The sequence below is a fragment of the Lepus europaeus genome, chromosome 10 (assembly GCF_033115175.1).
Source record: "Lepus europaeus isolate LE1 chromosome 10, mLepTim1.pri, whole genome shotgun sequence".
NCBI classification, from domain to species: domain Eukaryota; kingdom Metazoa; phylum Chordata; class Mammalia; order Lagomorpha; family Leporidae; genus Lepus; species Lepus europaeus.
Window position 1 is genome coordinate 38,089,931 of NC_084836.1, and position 20,570 is coordinate 38,110,500.

The 20,570-nt window shown below is 39.1% G+C and overlaps 1 pseudogene; it reads left to right on the forward strand.

Annotated features, from left to right (window-relative positions):
- Nucleotides 1-241: 241 nt before the first annotated feature.
- LOC133768016 (large ribosomal subunit protein eL43-like) lies at nucleotides 242-5,334 on the forward strand (annotated as a pseudogene).
- Nucleotides 5,335-20,570: the final 15,236 nt, after the last annotated feature.

Consider the following 20,570-nt stretch of genomic DNA (forward strand, 5'->3'; position numbering starts at 1 on the left):
AGTGTGGTGTTCCAGGTATGGAAGAACATTGTTGCAACACACATCATATCCTGCAACATCACATTTATCAGTAAGAAAAACTGGCTAGGTATTGAGCAGAAACAATATGGTATGACCTCAACAGTTGTTAAACTAACAGAAAGCTTCTGTACATGCTTTATAAATAGTGTGTTGGTAACCACAGTGAGTTGGGATAGTCTTTAATAATATAAATAAAATTATAAGCTAACTAATTCAAACGATGGGTCATGCTGCTCTCATAGTGGTATCTGAAAGTTGCTTGCTGCCAGTTCAGTTGCCGTCGGCGCAGACATGGTAGCTGTGTTCCAAAGCTTTGTGAAGTACTCTATGGAGATCTCTGTGGCCTTCATGTTAATTGCTACTGCTTTTAAGTAGTCTAAGTTTTACTTGGGTTTTACTGTTAGTGTGTTGCAATTTGTGTATAAATGTAAAGTGTCTAGCCTTTTGATATATTGGAATTCAACAATTTATACTAAAATAACTTAAGTGAATGTATAAATTTAAGAGACTCCAAAGTTAAAATTTAATGTGAAATTTGCATCTTAGAACTCTAAATTCTCAAATCTGTAAGAGAATCAAGGAGAAACGATATTAATATTAAATGACCACTGAAACTATAATCTGAATTAAAAATACAGATTGTCTGAACATTTATCAAAAGAACATACACAGGCCGGCACCGTGGCTTGACAGGCTAATCCTCCGCCTTGCGGCGCCGGCACACCGGGTTCTAGTTCCGGTTGGGGCACCGGATTCTATCCCGGTTGCCCCTCTTCCAGGCCAGCTCTCTGCTATGGCCCGGGAAGGCAGTGGAGGATGGCCCAAGTCCTTGGGCCCTGCACCCGCATGGGAGACTAGGAGAAGCACCTGGCTCCTGGCTTCGGATCAGCATGATGCGCTGGCCGCAGCGGCCATTGGAGGGTGAACTAATGGCAAAAAGGAAGACCTTTCTCACTATCCACTCTGCCTGTCCAAAAAAAAAAAAAAAAAAAAAAAAAACACAAATAACCAATAAGTATAGGAAAAAAAGTTTACCATCACTAATCATCAAGGAAATGCAGATTAATATCACAATGAGGTATCACCTCATCCCAGTTAGAATGCTTATAATCAAATATCATATGTTTCTCTGATATATGGTAGTTAATATAGAACACAATAAATGTATAGGAATGAAACAGACATCTTGTGATTTGACTATTGTTTTTAAGCCCTTTTTTATACTCCTGTGGAACTGTGGTTTTTAGACTTTTTATTTATTGAATATTACAGTTGTGCATTAAGCCTGTGATTATAGAGTAAACTCAAATTATATATTTGCAAAAATTAAAGAAAAGGAAAGGAAGGAAGGGGAGGGATTGAAGGAGGGGGACTGTGTGACATAGAGAAGGAGGGAGGGCATTATGGTTATCTTCTTAGAACTGTGCCGATGAAATACATGAAATCTATTCTTTATTAGTAAAAATTTTTTTAAAAATGTAAAAACTGATAAACAGCAAGGATGTGGAGACAGGAAAATTCTTATACACTGTTGGTGAGAATGTAAATTAGTATAGCCATTGTAGAAAATGGTATGGAAGTTCCTCAAAAATTTAAAATATAACTACCATATAACCCAGTAGTCCTTTTATTGGGCATATATCCAAAAGAAATGAAGTTATATATTAAAGAGATAATTGTACATTCCTGTTTATTATAGCAACATTCATGATAAATAAGCTCTGGCATCCATGGTGATATCCATCAACAGAAGAAAGAATTTTTAAAATGTCACACATCAAATAGCATTTTCAGATTGATAATTAGGTCTCTTAGTAGCTCACAATGTGGATTATATTTCAACATGAATTTTGGTGGAACCATTCATACTATTGCACCCTTGGAGTTGAAGTTGACAGATACTTCACTTCCAGCGTCCCTCAAATTTAGCACTCACGAGCGATTCCTAAATCTCCCAGGCAGATAGAGGCTCCCACGCTGGAGGCAGTGTTTTGAATGTTTTCCTCTGGAAGTTGAGGATGTAAAGAAGTGGGACTTGCACAGGGTCAGCTCTGTCCTGATGGCTCCAGTGGCGGAAACCCCATCCAACTCTCAGAAACAGTGGTGGCAGAAGTTCTGTAAGGAGCACCGGAGCGCAGCTCTTGTGTTGTCACTGTGAGCAGCATGGTAAAACGTGGCACTGTACCCAGTTGAAGGGTGGAGGCTCATGGCTTCCTCATGAGGCTAATTCTGTGCTACACTGTTGGTCCTGGTTTTGAAATCTGGTTTTCAGTTTTCCTGGCGAATGTGTGAAACACTCAATACACTTTATTGAATTTGTTTTCTGATCAAATTACCTATTCCTTTCAAAATGCTTACACTAACCTAACAGTTTGATCACATTTTCCATTCTCCAGCTTCCAAACCTGTTCTTGTTTTTGTTTTGTTTTGTTTTGGGTGCTGTTCTTGTTTTGGCCTGGTATGCAAGCTTCATCAAACCTACCTATTAAAGATGTCTTTCACCATAATATCTCTCATTTCCTCAAAAAGTGAGCTTTGCTTTTCTACACTGGCCCCTCTTCTTTTTATAAGAGATGTTTTGTACTCACCACACTTTACCTTAAAATAGAATTACGTGTTGTGTATAATATTATCCTTAGAATCTATTACCTTCAAATGTCTTTAAGGGCATGCAGTGAGTTCAGTGGAACTGCCTAGAGATAGGTCCATGTGCTAATCCTTGAAAACAATGAATGTGAACTTATTTGGGGGTAAAAAGTTTATGAGGTAATCATGTTGAGTATCTCATGACACTGTACACCATTTAATAGACTGCATTGAATCACTCTCATCCTGAGACAGGAACTTGGAGTAAACCCAGCATGAGACTCCCATTCCCATCCCCCACAGCACAAGCACCCCCAACCAGGAGGTCGTACATGCAGTGAACACAAAGCCCTCACCCCACAACTGGAACTGGAAGATCCCCTGCCTTTACTCCTTCAGGGAATCCAGGAACCGAGTCCCCGATTGCCTTTCTGTGTGCTGGTTGGGGGTTATAGAACAACTCCAACTGGTTTTGGGGGTTGTTCCATGACAAAAGCTTGCAGCTGTACCTTGTCTTTTATATTTTGGGAGACTCTAAAATGTGTGTTGGGTTCCTAACACCGTTTCCATTGTGCTGCTGCCATGTCCCCAGTCCCCCAACTCTCCAGTGCTGAAATGTGAACCTCTCAGCATCCTTCAGTGCTCCACAAAGTAAGGTCCAGCTGTGTCCTCAATAATCCTAACACTTGTCAAGCTTCCCTTTTTGAGATGGGCAATTGCTCTTACATTATTGCATGTTCTACCTCACTCTGACTAATGAATAAACACAGTGCTATGAGCACTCCAAATGTCTTAGGTTTTTGAGATTATCAAAACCTTTTATCATACAAAAAATCCTGGCTTATATAATAGGAAGACTTGCTTTTAATGCTATTGGCTTATATCACAGATTTCTTAAGAAGTCTAATTTGAATCAGGGAGACAAACAATACTTTTTTCTCTGTGGTAGTTTTTTTGGCCCTGAGGCATTCATAGGCCAAGCTATTGGGCTGCCTGGATGGTGGGAGAAGGCTAATTGATATAAGTACTCATAAGGAAAAAAACTGAAGTTGGCTTATATTAAAATATTAACCACAGTACTTTGTAGAAAGAATCATAGAAAGAAGGCTATGTGAATGACTTCTCTTTAATGTATTTTTATTTTTCTACTATGTATAAAATTATACTGGAAATCAAGCCCTAGTAAGACTGCTCTTACAAATTACTGAAATACAACATGAACTAGCTTATTTACAAAAAAGAGAAGAAGGGAGAGGACAATGGAGAAAGAGAGACAAAGACAGATTAATTATAAAGTCACTTTCCTTTCTCGGTTTATCCAAGGACAAAAATGGTCTTCAGGGGTGAGTGAAACCAGACATGTTCATATCATCAGGACTACCGGTATGCCAGAAGCCTACCAGCTCAGCAGCATCAATTGTTAAATTCAGAAATCTTGTGAGCTCGTTACAAAACACATTTTATATTTTACTATTAACTATGCTGTTAACATGATTTACCACATGTATTATATTTTTGCATAGGCAATACTATATAATGGTGTGCTACTGGGAACTCTTTCCCACCTCTATTCAGGGACATCATATTAACTATTAGATATGGTAGAAGAATTTATACCCTCAACACTGTCAAATGCTACCATCAGGCTGATATGAAAATCTGGTCCTTGTCAATGGTGTGGAATCAGAATAATGACAAAGTTGGAGAATAAAGGACAGAGAAAGTGTAACAGTCTACCAGCACACGAGGAGGACAGAAGACTAGTGTCTGAAGAACTGCCGGCCTCCTGACCGAGGGAGGTTCAGGGTTTTTAAGGAGTTCAGAAGGCAAAGCTGCACTTGGGAAGGCAGGACTGACGGACTGTCAGGAATTAGAGGAACAGGGTCCGGAGTAAACAGCTAGTCACAAAAACTGGCTGTGGGTCTGATAACAGGGTGTTTCATAAATCATGAATGGCAGTGCAGTTTCTGGAGAAACTTGCTGAAGGGGAACTGATGGCTTGATCTGTTTTTTAAAAAAATGATTATTTTATTTTAAATTTAATTAGCTTCTAACAGATTCAATGTGATTTGCAGATACAATTCTAAGAACATTATAATATTCCCTTCTCCCACCCTTTTTCCTTCCCCTTTCTAATTTTTGAGATAATATATTTTAAATGTTTAATACTTCACCAAATTAAGTTTAACCAAATATAGTAAGCACCACATATACTTGATAAATAAATAAAAATAAATAAATAAGCACCAAATATGCTTAGTACCAAATAAGAAGTTTAACAAGTAAAAAGCAAAAAATCCTAGTTTAGTGGGAATATAGGCAGTGAGTGGAACACTACAGGGTGTTTTGTACGGGCAAGTAGCTACAAAACGTTATCGAGGTATTTTGATAAGAGGGCCTAGTGTTCCCTGTGCATGGACCTAGTGGCGGTGATGTGATTGAATTCACCAAGAAAGTAGGGATCGTAGGTGAACACCAGACCCACTATGGCATCCCCCTCTGGAAAATGGTGCAAAACTCGAAATCAACCAGCTCACCAAGTACACTTGCTCCTGCTGTGGTAAAACCATGAGGAGATGAGGTATAGGAACCTGGCGCTGTGGTCTCTGCATGGAAGTGGTAGCTGGTGGTGCCTAAACATGCACCACTCCCGCCGTCACAGTAACGACTGCAGTCAGAAGACTGAAGGAACTGACAGACCAGCAAGGTGGAGGATTAGCCTGTTGAGCCACAGTGCCTCCACTGCCATATTATTTGCATTGTGTTGATGCTGAAATGGGTTATCATAATCCAATCTTTTCAGTAGTCAGCTGATAGGCTAATGGCATAAGACCATAAAAGCCTTTTTAGGTTAGATGTTTGTCTTGGGCTTTATCATTCTATTCCTGCCACTTGGTCTTTTTTGAGATATATTGGCATAGATTATTTAAAGTTTTGTTTTAAAATATGTAATATGTAATTTAACTCTTCTAAAGGTGTAAGATATAAACTGCTGAAATCTTTACTTGATATATACTAAATTGATCTTCTGTATATAAAGAGAATTGAAAATGAATCTTGATGTGAATGGAATATGGAATAGGAGAGGGAGCGGGAGAGGGGAGGGTTGTGGGTGGGAGGGAAGTTATGGTGGGGAGGGAAGCCACTGTAATCCAAAAGCTGTACTTTGGAAATTTATATTTATTAAACGAAAGTTAAAAAAAAAGATATACTAAGCATATAAATATATTTTCTCCCCTTAAAAAAAGAAAAATGACAGTTTTTCATGAACCATAATGAGGACTATTCACCCCAAAAACTATGAATCTATGGAAGGTTTACTGTGCATTTACTAACCCATATCCCATTATACCCTGTAACAAGACCTATTTCTTTTAAGCTACAGAAGTGATTAAAAATTTTTCAGTTTACCACTGTTAAGAACTCTCTATATTCCTCGTTTTGCCTTTTTTTTTTTTTTTTAAGATTTACTTTCTTTATTTGAGAGAGAGTTACAGAGAGAGGTAGAGAGACAGAGATAGAGAGAGGGGTCTTCCATCCCAAATGGCCACGATGGGCGTAGCTGAGCCAATCCAAAGCCAGGAGCTTCTTCTGGGTCTCCCACGTGGGTGCAGGAGCCCAAGCTAAGTACATGGCCATCTTTCACTGCTTTCCCAGGCCATAGCAGAGAGCTGGCTCAGAAGAGCAGTCAGGACTCAAACTGGTGCCCAAACGGGACCCCAGTGCTGCAAGCTAGGGCTTTAACACACTGTGCCACAGCGCCGGCCTGCTTTTGCCTTTTTATGCCTGTACCTCATTATAGTTCCTAACAACTAGTTGTTGATGTTTTTACTCACAAGTCAAGAAAAATGGACACTAAGAAGTTTTTAGGATTCGCAGTTTACAATAAAGACACTTGGCCGGTGCTGCGGCTCACTAGGCTAATCCTCCGCCTGCGGCACTGGCACACCAGGTTCTAGTCCCAGTTGGGGCGCCGGATTCTGTCCCGGTTGCCCCTCTTCCAGGCCAGCTCTCTGCTGTGGCCTGGGAGTGCAGTGGAGGGTGGCCCAAGTGCTTGGGCCCTGCACCCCATGGGAGACTAGGAGAAGCACCTGGCTCCTGCCATCGGATCAGCGCTGTGCACCGGCCGCGGCGGCCATTGGAGGGTGAACCAACGGCAAAGACCTTTCTCTCTGTCTCTTTCTCTCACTGTCCACTCTGCCTGTCAAAAAAAAAAAAAAAAAAAAAAAGACACTTGAAGACAATAGTACAATGATGCTGCTTGTGCTTAGCAAGATTGTGGAGTAAGGAAAGAGGAAATTCCTGGAACAGGGATGCTTCCTAGATAATCCCAAATTACCCACTATGACTATAGTCACATACCCTGTCTTAAATTTTCTTTTGAAAAAGTCTCCCAAGAAAAATCTTGGAATATCTCCAATCAGTGGCTCCCTCTCTAGCTTCTTCCTACTGTTCTTGATACAAGTCAAGGGCTTTTTCTTTTTTCTTTTTTTCTTTTTTTTTTTTTGCTAGACACAAATTGCTAGTGTGGTGCTTTCCTCTGAAAGTGGGATTTTAACACAAATTTAAGTGCATAAGTTGTCTTTCAACCTTCCCATAACAGGTCAATGCAACAGAAAGACTCTTTTTGAAAGTAAGTTAAACTCTTGCTAACCCCAGAAAGTTCAAAGAAACTATTTTCCTAAACTCTCATAACTCCACTTAATTTTTTAAAAACTGTATTATATAAAACATAAATGGTTCTTTTTCAAAATTATTTCAAAGACTAGAGACTCTCCTGAGCTTTCTTCTTCGCCAAGATGATAGTAAAATGCTTACTCTATGTAATGATGCAACTGAAGTCCCTCTACAAAAGTGATGGATTATTCCAATTACATGAAAACCTGGAAATACTCTTTGCTTGATATGGGAAAAGCAACCACTACAAGAATTCCTTGTTGGATTCTGTCATATGAGAAGGAAATCCCAGAGCTTACATTTTTCTCCTTTTTAAATTTTTAAGAATCAGCTGACTCTCTTAGAAATCCTTTGGCAATTGATGATTCAAAATAAATATTGCTCTTCTGATTGACTTTCATCCTAAAGCCACTTCCTGTTAAGAGTTTTTAAAAACAGATCTATAAATGAAATATCTGCTAAAAATTCACAAAAGTTTACAGTTAAAGGTAAAGGGTTTTCTGATTGTGCTTCTAACAATGCTCTATATACTTGATTTTAAAATCAAAGAAACTATGAAAAAATTGAGAATAGACCATTTTAAGAGTACACAAATTTTCATTTTAATTTCCAAAATAAAATTCCTTACATTTCTGTCGATATGGTCCTAGATCATGTCTAATATCTACATTATCAAGTACTACATAGTCAGATAATTAGGCCACAGTTCTTTACCCTATTGCCTTCCAAATATTTCTGCACAGTTAATTTATCTAAAAGAGCAGATTTATGGTTTCTAAGAGAACTATAATTAAACCCAGGATAGAGAATGTGGATTTCTGGTGTCATAAATCATGGTGCTGTAGGGGACTTATTTTTTGGTAGAGTAGGTGAATGAATCAAAGTCAAATACCCTTCTTGAGATTGCTTTACACTTACATTACCATGTATTTGTAACTTTTGAGCTTATTTGTTTCCATGGTAGTTTAAATTCAGTTTATCTTCACATGAAGAAAAATATGGACAACATGGAATAACTAAATTTGGTTTGTCATGTTGTATTATTTAATGTGTATTTTCTTAAATACTTCTTTAAAATTGGTAGTCAGACCACAGGCTTACTTAAATTCATTACAAAAATTTTTCTTTTTGAAAAATATGTCATGGACTCTGCTGTATACTACTGTTGCATAACCCTAGGAGAGGCATCAAGTCTGCTTGCTCTATTTTTAGACGAGTGAAGATTAATCAGTGAATTCAAGGAATGTCAGTCAAATCTACTTATAATGTTTCACAGCAACATTTTACCTAATAATTTTAGAACTCACTAATGATATTTGGTTAGACTTTTATTTCACTAGTAGTAACAGTATGCTGTCTTTCCTAAGTTTGCTGTGTCCTCTGAATTATTTGTTCTACCATAAAGAATTTTCCCACATTAACTATTTTGTTACCTGACATACAGTTTGCATACAGCAGATGGGGGTGGAGGGATATGTAAAAGGAGTTTGGATTTTAAAAAATATGGCAATCTGGATGTGGTTCATTAATTGTGACATCTACTAACATGAGCTCTTAATAGGGGAAATGGCAAGTAGCAGTAAATAAGAATTTGTTTTATTACTACCTCACACAATTTGTTTTGTAAATTTAAAATTAATTTTTAAAGAAAGAGGACAAAAAACAAAGGGTGAATTTTTAATTTATGTCCTTTATTAATTTTCAGAATAACAAGTTGGTGTCCTAGCAAATCAATGAGGCCTTTTTGTTCAGTTCCATGAGAAATTCATGGATTTTTATGTATTTAATCTGTTTTATACAGTGAAGTCATTGTTCTTTTTGGTTCTCAAGTTTTCTGTTCAAACAGTGAGAACTACTGTACATTGTCTAAGGCATTTTAGCATGACCCCAACATTCTTTATTCCCTGTTAGATTCTGAATCAGGTTTAAAAGGATCCCAAGATCCTCTTAGTGGGAAATGATACTTAGAAACCAAAATCTGGACACTAGAGTGGCTCGTGTATAGCAGGTTATTATTGTTTCTAGGTTTATTCAATACAGAAAGTAAGGAAATCAGTTGTTTCCACTATCGATAATATGATAAAATTAAAATCACATGATTTTTACTTAATTTTACTGATTTTGTATTTCTCTTATTTTACAAATCTTGCTTCTTCACAGACAAAGCCAAAATTAACATTTGGGATTGCATCAAATTGAGAAGTTTCTGTACTTCAAAAGATACAGTCAGGAAAGTGAAGAGGAAACCCACAGAATGGGAAAAAATATTTGCAAACTATGCAACAGATAAAGGGTTGATAACCAGAATCTACAAAGAAATCAAGAAAATCCACAACAACAAAACAAACAACCCACTTAAGAGATGGGCCAAGGACCTCAATAGACATTTTTCCAAAGAGGAAATCCAAATGGCCAACAGACACATGAAAAAATGTTCAGGATCACTAGCAATCAGGGAAATGCAAATCAAAACCACAATGAGGTTTCACCTCACCCCGGTGAGAATGGCTCACATTCAGAAATCTACCAACAATAGATGCTGGCAAAGATGTGGGGAAAAAGGACACTAACCCACTGTTGGTGGGAATGCAAACTGGTTAAGCCACTATGGAAGTCAGTCTGGAGATTCCTCAGAAACCTGAATATAACCCTACCATACAACCCAGCCATCCCACTCCTTGGAATTTACCCAAAGGAAATTAAATTGGCAAACAAAAAAGCCATCTGCACCTTAATGTTTATTGCAGCTCAATTCACAATAGCTAAGACCTGGAATCAACCTAAATGCCTATCAACAGTAGACTGGATAAAGAAATTATGGGACATGTACTCTATAGAATACTATACAGCAGTCAAAAACAATGAAATCTGGTCATTTGCAACAAGATGGAGGAATCTGGAAAACATCATGCTGAGTGAATTAAGCCAGTCCCAAAGGGACAAATATCATATGTTCTCCCTGATTGACGACAACTAACTGAGCACCAAAGGGGAAACCTGTTGAAATGAAATGGACATTATGAGAAACAGTGACTTGATCAGCTCTTGTCCTGACTGTTGATGTACAATGTAATACTTTATCCATTTTAGTATTTTTTTTGTTCTAGTACTATTGCTTGAACTCTGTAATTAACACACAATTATTCTTAAGTGTTTAAATTTTAACTGAAAAGTGATCCCTGTTAAAAAAAAGAGTAGGAATAAGAGAGGGAGGAGATACACAGTACAGCACATGCTCAATCGGACTTGCCCCAAATGGTAGAGTTAGAAAGGTATTCCAATACAATCTCATCAAGGTGTCATGTATCAATGCCATCTCACTAGTCCAAGTGATCAATTTCAGTTCACAATTGATCACACTGATAGGTCTAAGAGTCAAAGGGATCACACAAACAAGACAAGTGTCTGCTAATACTAACTGATAGAATAAAAAAGGGAGAGATCGATTCAACATGGGAAGCAGGATACACAGCAGACTCATAGAATGGCAGATGTCCTAAACAGCACTCTGGCCTCAGAATCAGCCCTTAAGGCATTCAGATCTGGCTGAAGAGCCCAGGAGAGTATATTAGGCATGGAAAGCCAAGACACTCTGGAGAAAAGAAAAAAAAAAAAACTAAATGAAAGATCTCTGCAAGCGAGATCCTAGTGGAAAGAACGGGGCCATCAAAGAAGGAGGTACCTTTCTCTGAAGGGAGAGAACTTCCACTTTGACTATGACCCTGGCAGAATAAGATCGAAGTCGGCGAACTCAAGAGGCTTCCATAGCCTTGGCAACTCATGACTAGAGCCTAGGCTAGATTACTGATGCCATAAACAAGAGTGTCAAATTGTTATATCAACAACAGGAGTCACTGTGTACTTTTGTCTCATGTGGGATCTGTCCTTAAAGTGTTGTCCAATGTGAAGTAATGCTATAACTAGTACTCAAACAGTATTTTTACACTTTGTGTTTCTGTGTGGGTGCAAACTGATGAAATCTTTACTTAATATATACTGAATCGATCTTCTGTATATAAAGATAATTGAAAATGAATCTTTATGTGAATGGAAGGGGAAAGGGAGTGGGAAAGGGGAGGGTTGCGGGTGGGAGGGAAGTTATGGGAGGGGGGAAGCCATTGTAACCCATAAGCTGTACTTTGGAAATTTATATTCATTAAATAAAAGTTTAAAAAAAAATAGTTGAAAATGAATCTTGATTTGAATGGAATGGGAGAGGGAGTGGGGGGGGTGCGAGTGGGAGGGAAATTATGGGGGTGGAAAGCCAATGTAATCCATAAACTGTACTTTGGAAATTTATATTTACTAAATAAAAAAAAAAAACAAATCTTGCTTCTTGAAGACACTAACACAATTTTTTTTTGCTTTATCTGCTGACATATACTAATTTTAATATAACAATACAAATATCATAGTTGTAATAAATACATTTTTACACTTTTCACACTTTAAGTAACAAAAGCTAACTACCAATCTTGCGACTCATCAGAATGTTTGTTCAAACAGGTGAACAATGCTTGCCTAAGAGTTTCAGGAGTCAATGGGAAGGAAATGGCTAGAACGGCAGATCTTATACATTAGATAAGGAATAAATGCATAACTGGCAGCTACAGCCATGCTTCCTATCACAGAAATCTCCACCTAATATTGTTGCCAGGCTGACCATCAGAATGGGCCTTGGAAACCTCCATAACAACCAATCAGCTGGAGTCATTATCTTCCCCAACCTCCCTCAACTACCTTGTCTTCTCTAAGAGTCTTCCTGCTACCTTGCAATCTGGGAAGAACACACTTGGGATTACAGAAGTCCACCTTCCCACAAGGATGGTAAATAAACCTGTTTGCATCAACTCTAGTCTCTGGTCCAAAAGAGAGCAGCCCAAGCCTAATTTTAACTGGTAAAAATATTATTTAAAAATACCATTAATATGAAATATTTAATGATTTTCTTTTGTTCCAAGGATAAATTCTGCTAGGAATGAACAAATTACCATGTTTAAACATCATTTGAAAAAATTCTTCTCAATGATCATTCCTTTCTTATTTTGGGGTGGTCAATACTGCAAACCCCCACTTTGTAAATTGAAGTTAAGATTATTTCTTATGGGGGCCGGCGCTGTGGCACAGTGGGTTACCACTGTGGCCTGAGCGCCGGCATCCCATATGGGCATCAATTCAAGACCCGGCTGCTCCACTTCCTATCCAGCTCTCTACTATGGCCTGGGAAAGCAGTGGAAGATGGCCCAAGCCCTTAGGTCCCTGCACCCACATGGGAGACCTGAAAGAAGCTCCTGGCTTCAGATAGGAGTAGCTCTGGCTGTTGTGCCCAATTGGGGAGTGAACCATCGGATGGAAAATCTCTTTCTCTCTCTCTGCCTCTCCTCTGTGTAACTCTGACTTTCAAATAAATAAATAAATTTTTGAAAAAAAAAAAGACTATTTCTTACTTTTCTCTCATTTCTTCAAATATTTATCTCAGCCTAAATTCTAACAGCTATACTTTCAAATTTTCAAGTGAGTAGTATGTATAATTACCTCTACAAATATAAATCATTTTTGCTGTCTCCACAGGTTGACTGACTATAAATGTTGGAAATCACCAACATTTACATTGTGATAATTGTGGTAAATATTGTTTGTATCTGGGCCAAATTTTTGTCTTTTCTTTAAAAAAAATTTATTAATTTGAAAGGCAAAGTGAGAGAAAGAGAGAAAAAAAAAAAAGCTTCCATCTTCTGGTTTACTCCCCACATGGCCTCAACACCAGAGTTGGGCCAGGCCAAAGCCGGGAGCTTCTCCCAGGTCTCCCACATGGGTATAAGGTCCCAAGCACTTGGAGCATCTTCTGCTGCTTTCCCAGGCACATTAGCATGGAGCTGGATTGGAAATGGAACAGCCAGGACTTGAACCAGTGCCCATATGGGATTGGCATTGTAGGTGGCAGCTTAACCCATTATGCCACAACATGGCACCAAATTTGCAGTTCTAATATTGCAACTTCCCTGGGCTGATCAAAGTGGTATATTTCTAGAGTGAAAATAGAATTTTGTTTCTTTAGCCTCATGAAAATCACTAGGATTATTTCATAGTTAATTTGCTATATATTTTGTCATAACTTTATCAGAGCAATTTTCTTGGTTTAATTTTTCCCCTGGAGTTTCTAGTTGTCTTTCATTTTTCTTAAACAGTAAGGCTTCATTATATCTTAACTCATTTTTAAATATTTCAAATTCATTATTTTTCACAGCAACTTTCATACAGAGACCCCCATTTTCTTTTTTTTAGGATTTTTTAAAACTTTTATTTAATAAATATAAATTTCCAAATACAGCTTTTGGATTACAGTGGCTTTTTCCCCCCATAACCTCCCTCCCACCCGCAACCCTCCCATCTCCCGCTCCATCTCCCATCCCATTCACATCAAGATTCATTTTCAATCATCTTTATATACAGAAGATCAATTTAGTATATACTAAGTAAAGATTGCAACAGTTTGCACCCACACCGAAACACAAAGTGTAAAGTACTGTTTGAGTACTAGTTATGCCGTTAATTCACATAGAACACCACATTAAGCCCATGTTCTGCTCTAGTATGCAGTTTGCTCTCCAATCTTGTCCATACCTGTCATTCTCCTCTGCACTGATCCTCAATTTTCTTCCCTAATTCCTGCATCTTGCATTTATTCTATTTCTGGGCTAAAGTAAGGGAATATTTAGGGTATATACTGAATATAGATTTTTTTAATTTTTTTTTTTTTATTTCTATTTTTTGACAGGCAGAGTGGACAGTGAGAGAGAGAGACAGAGAGAAAGGTCTTCCTCTTGCCGTTGGTTCAACCTCCAATGGCTGCCGCGGCCCGTGCGCTGCAGCCGGGGCACCGCGCTGATCCAATGGCAGGAGCCAGGTGCTTCTCCTGGTCTCCCATGCGGGTACAGGGCCCAAGCACTTGGGCCATCCTCCACTGCACTCCCTGGCCACAGCAGAGAGCTGGCCTGGAAGAGGGGCAACCGGGACAGAATCCGGCACCCCGACCGGGACTAGAACCCGGTGTGCCAGCACCGCAAGGCGGAGGATTAGCCTGTTGAGCCACAGTGCCGGCCTGAATATAGATTAAGTACTCCTTCCCATCTACGCAGCTACCTGCTGTCCCTGTGTGTCTCAATCATTAACCTTACTTCTTGTAGCTAGCAACCATAGCAAGGGCTCAGACCATCCCCACAGCCAGACTCAGGTTTCAGCTGCAGTTGCTATGACAACTACAATTTGAGGGGGCCAAGTACGGTCCCAGGCAACAAGAATCTGACCAAGTGCAAGTACCACGGTTGGAGTGGACCTCCAGGATATCCAGAACCTGCCCAGCAGTGCAAAGTAGAAGAGCTGTGATACAGGATGGCCTTGAACAACGCAAGACTTAGGCCAGGAAGAAACTATCAGACTAATTTTTCTCTTATGCCCCCAAACGTCGCTCTTATGGGACCTAGCAGTTCTCTGAAGACCTCCTTGAAGCCAAGAAACCAGTTGTACAGGCTCAAAAGTAGAAAGTTGATTGTAAAATTACGAGACTCCAGAAGGAAACTAGGCAAACCTCTGCAATTAGTTTGCCGTTCTACACAGAAGACATGAGTATCTCACTGGACAAGGATTAAAACAAATGTATTCATTTGGGCCAGGGCAAGAGTAACTTTCACTCATTTATTCAAAAATACATATTTGTGATGGGATTAAAAAGTTAAAGACACATTCTTTTGGGGCAGACATTCGGCCTAGTGGTTAAGATGCTCAAATCCTACATTGGAACGCTTGGTTTTATCCTTGGCACCAGATACTGATTTAAGCTTCCTGCCGGTGCAACCCTTGGGAAGCAGCAGTAGTGGCTCAAGTAATTGGGCTCCTGCCCATCATGTGAGAGATCTGGATTGAGTTCCTGACTCTCCGCTCCAGCCTCAACCTCAGCTCAGTCCAGCGGTTGTCAGCATTCAGAAAGCGAATCACAGGATGAGGGATCACTCTGCCTTTCAAATAGTTTCGAAAAATGTATTCTCACCCCCAAAGAGATTATTTCTGATGAAAATACATATATTTTTGACTATTCTGGTAATTTCTATCATGATATACATTTATTGCACTTTAATTTTTGCCAAAACTCTTCCCAGAGCCTCTGTTCTGTTCCTGTTTAAGAGCTAAGAGCTGCATAACCCACAAGCTGGCCTTTAAAGCTGGAAACAAAGTCATCATCTCCTTTTCTTTAGCTCACGGTGTTGTTTAAATTTCTCTCTCTCTGCCATGGCTGAGAAATGGTTGTTCATAACAAAGGCTGGAAATGACGCCAAAGGGAAAGTAACATTTTTCAGTTGATCTTTTCTCTCAGTTTATTAACCTATCGCAATCATTTTCTCATGTAATTCTTGAAATTCAGGAGGTAAACAGAGCGGGTGTTGTTTCTCTTCATCATGCAGAAGAGGAAATTGAGGCCCACAGAGATCAACTTTCTGGCTCAGGGGTACTAAAGGCAAAATCAGGCAAGAGTCCCAGTTACATTTGGTGGACCACTATTTTTCTCCAGTGACATTTTAATAGAGCTACAATGCCCAAGCAAGAGATAGAAACACAAGACAGTAATCTCATTGTGCCTCTGTGCTCAACTCTGCCTGTGGTCTCAGCTCTGCTCTGTTCCACAAAAATATCAGCTTCAAAATGTCCAGAATCAAAGGGAGAGTGAAAAAGCTAGACTCAGAAGCAGGAAGGAGGTAGCTCCAGGGATCCAGCGGCTCAGTCATCTTGCAGATGCTATTCTGACCACTTTCTACCCCAGCTAGCAGTCCTCACCTTGGCTCCCACGTTCTCTGCTTTGGGCTGTGTAGCTCACCTGTTGGGCTGTTGCCATGTGTTACCAGATCTCTTCCCATTCATTAGAGCCCACAGATTGCCATCTCACCCCTAGCGCATAGAGTAGATATTTAATAAAAAGGTATTGGGTCAGCCCACGGATGAGTAGAAGTATATTCCTCAAACCGCTTCAGATTCATTTATGAAATCTGAGTTCTGCCATTTTCTTTTCCTCCTTGATTGCTTCTTTAATTTCTTACCTCTTATCCTGATGCATTTGGATTGCTAGAAGCAGAGCAGCAGTTGGGGATTTGGGGTTATAAGCAAAAGAAATAGATTCTACTGTGCTAAGCAAAGAGTTTTTAAAATAACACAAAAAATAAATGTGAATAAGGAGACAATTCCACAACAGAAGGGAAAGGGAAAGAACCAGTTTCCCCAGGGACAGGAATGAGGAGCTCCAGGGCGCCAGAGCATTGAGTTTAGCAGGCAGGCTTGTCAGCGTGCCACTGCCACCACTATTCAGCCTCATAGCTTTTCTCGTCCTGAGTCAATGGGTTCCCCATTCAACATGCCAGAGGGCGAATCTAGCATTTGTTCTCATACTCAAACTCTAGCTGGGACGGCCTTGAGTAATAGTGCTCCACTCTAAAGAATTTCCCAAGAAACATACAGAGCACTATGCTAAAAATAACAGGAAATGGATTGCTATCACCCAAATTGCAGGAAATATGGGCAAGATAAATTTACTGGAATTAGGAAATCTGGATTCAAATTTCAGTGCTTCTATTATTTAACTATGTGACCTCAACATGCTATTTGATATTTCCAGTTTGACATCCTTATCTAGAAAATAAGAAGGGGGCTGATGCTATGGCGTAGCAGGTAAAGCCGCTGCCTGCAGGGCCAGCATCCCATGTAGCACCGGTTCAAGACCCAGCTGCTCCACTTCATTCCAGCTCCCTGCTAATGTACCTGGGAAGGCAGTGGAAGGTGGTCCAAGTCCTTGGGCCCCTGCACCCACATGAGAGACACCAAAGATGCTCCTGGCTTCTGGCTTTATTGTGGCCATTTGGGGAGTGCACCAGCAGATGGAAGATCTCTCTGCCTCTGCCCCCTCCTTCTAGTGTGTGTGTACCTGCCATCCAAATAAAATATTTTTAAAAATTCAAAAAAAAAATTTAGAAAGTGGCAGTGGAAGATAACTAATGCTTAGATTGCTTTTGTTGTTCTAACTTCAGGGTGTTCTCCCCCAAAAAGTCAAGTCCATGCTCAAAAACAGATGTACATCTTAGTGGTCTGATAGACCTGAATCATTTCCTCTGTTTCTATTTGGAACCCTCTTTACTGGATTGATAGACATCATGTCAACTCATTTGCAATGTTCTTTTTTCTCATCCCAGCTCATCATTCTGTACTTACCCCAACATATTTCCTTAGTCCTGGTCTTTTTTTTTTTTTCTAAATTTTTTAAAGATTTATTTATTTTTTGGAAGGCAGTTACAGAGAGGTAGAGAAAGAGAGAGAGAGAGAGCAAGACAGTTATATCTTCCATCCTCTCGTTCACTCCCCAAATGGCCTCAATGGCCCCAGGCATGGTCAGGCTGAAGCCAAGAGCTTCCTCTGGGTCTCTCACTTGGGTAGCACAGGCCCAAGCACTTGGGCCATCCTCTGCTGCGTTCCCAGGCACATTAGCAGGGAGCTAGACAGAAAGTGAGGCAGCCAGGGGACTTGAACTGGAGCCGGTATGTCATAGCACCAAGCCCTGTCCTGGTCTTTGTTTAGTTCATTTCTTCTGATGTTGTGTGTGTGTGTGTATCTGTCAATGAGATGCTTCCCTGTAAGCATTTTTAATCTAAAATCAGGAATAAAGGTGCTATGTTCTATTATTATTTCTCAATTTGTCTTCCTAGATTTTCATTAAAAATCCCTCATCAAGAAAATATCATTTCAGACTAACCAGATTTTAAGAAACTAGTATTATTTAAGATTAATCAGATTTGGGATATGAATTTTGTCAGGACATGGCTGTGGTTGAATAATCTAAGGTAATTTGGGGATTGCTAATCATAGTAAATTCCTTCTTCTAAGAAAATTTTAATCATTATATAATGGGACTTTTCTTTGTAAGTGTTTTAATTTTTCAGACTTGGTAATTTTCCAAGAAATGAAGAATTGTTTTAAGTTTTACCTATTTCTTGCCCCATCATTTTGATGTATTATTGTGGTTTGTTAGTAATATTAAAATCTTATATATTTCTTATTAGCATTTTATTATAATTAGTTGGACCATCAAGAATTGTCAACTCCTAGGAGATGAGCACTTGTGTCTACATAGTCAGCTGCACTCTTAATTTATCATTTTGGGACACTCTGTTGAATTCTCCTTTTACTTGGTCATTGTGTGTGACCACTGAAGCTGATTAGCTGTAGACACATTTTGAATCTGATAAATTATATGTGCTGATTAGACTTCCATTTTTCGCTTCTGCATCTAATCTTGCTGAGATGACTTGGTTTTCTTACACGCTCTTTGTTGATTAAAGAAATTGCATACCATGGGGCCGGTGCTGTGGCGCAGTGGGTTAACGCTCTGGCCTGAAGCGCCGGCATCCCATATGGGTGCCGGTTTGAGACCTGGCTGCTCCACTTCCTGTCCAGCTCTCAGCTATGGCCCAGGAAAGCAGTAGAAGGAGACCTGGAACCAATGTAGGAGACCTGGAAGAAGCTCCTGGCTCCTGGCTTCGGATCGTCACAGCTCCGGCCATTGCGGCCATCTGGGGAGTGAACCATCAGATTGAAGACCTCTCTCTTGCTCTCTCTCTCTCTCTCTGCCTCTCCTCTGTGTAACTCTGACTTTCAAATAAATAAATCTTAAAAAAAAGAAAGTACATACCTAACTTCAAAGACATACTTAATACTTTTATATATTAACATATATAAACATCTCTTTATATGTTCTATTCAATAAAATACCAAGTATATTCTATTATTTTATTCTTCTTGTGTATTATGACACTTTTTGATAATAACATACAAAGTTTCTTATATTTTCTTGAGTATTATCAGGAACATAGAATTTCTTACATTTAATCTGCTTAAACAGTGTAATTGCCATGATAATTATCATCAATTTTAAAGATCATATTATGTACATGGGCTAATAAGGATTCCAATAATTTGTCTTTATTTCTGCAATTTTGTTGACATTAAAAACATCCTTGTGTTTAGTAACATCCACTTGCAAGTTCAGTTTACTCATCTATAAAAAAAGAAAATGATGTTTGACATCCATACCGATTTTGTTTTCTACCTTGGAATTTGGACTCATTACCTTTCAAGGGGTCCTCATTTTGTGATCTACATACACACACTTATAATAGTTATAACATTTGAATGTGTATCAAAAATTTAGTTTTTCCTACTCATAATGACACATGGTTGCACCAATACACACACACACACAAACACTTGAATATGGACAAATATATGGTAAAGCATATACATAAGAAATTAGGGCTGGCGCTGTGGCAAAGAGAGTTAAGCCACTGCCTATAATGCCAACATTCCATGTGGACACCAGTTCTATTCCTAGTATTTTGAGTTTCCATCCAAATCCCTGGTAACACTCTTAGGATAGCAGCAGAAGATGGCCCAAGTGCTTGGGCTTCTATACCCCCATGGGAGAGCTGGATAAAGCTCCTGACTCCTGCCTTCAGCCTGGCCCAGTTCTGGCTTTTGAGGCCATTTGGAGAGTGAGCCAGCCAATGGAAGATCAATATCTCTTTCTCTCTCTTTCATTCTAAATCTGCCTTTCAAATAAAATCTTTTTAATAAATATTCTAAGAGAAATAATATACATAAAAGCATAAGTTCAAAAATGTAAATTTTTAAACATCCAGACATGGAAGACTCTAGGTAAAGTTGGTGACAAAGTTTGTTTTGTTTTATCCCATAAAACCAGGAACAGGAACTAGGATAGCAAAATGTTCTATTTGAAGAACATCTACCACTAAATTGACACTAGGTTAACTCGAAATATGAGTTGAGTACCAACCACTGCCACCAAGAAATGCCTCGTGGTATCACAATACTGTAAGACAAGACAGAGGACAAAGAAGGTTCTGATGTCCTTGAAAGTTGCAGAATACCACATCACCAGTAAGTACTCACTGGTAAACTTATCAGGAAAATTTGAAGACAAGAGTGGGACCTGGGTAGGAATTTTGTAGACCTTATTTCACGGTGAGAGCTAAGGGGTCATGGTAATCTTAGAATTAAAGAATAAACCAGGAAGAACAAAAGAGGGAAGTAATAAATGGGTATTGCCTCCAAAGAAGTATGAAGTAAAAAGTAAAAATCAATGAAGGAATAAGATGTTAAAAGCATTTGAGAGACAGTGACAGTTCTAAATGCCAGGCAAAGAAGAATCAATAGATTCATAAAAAGAGATCCTG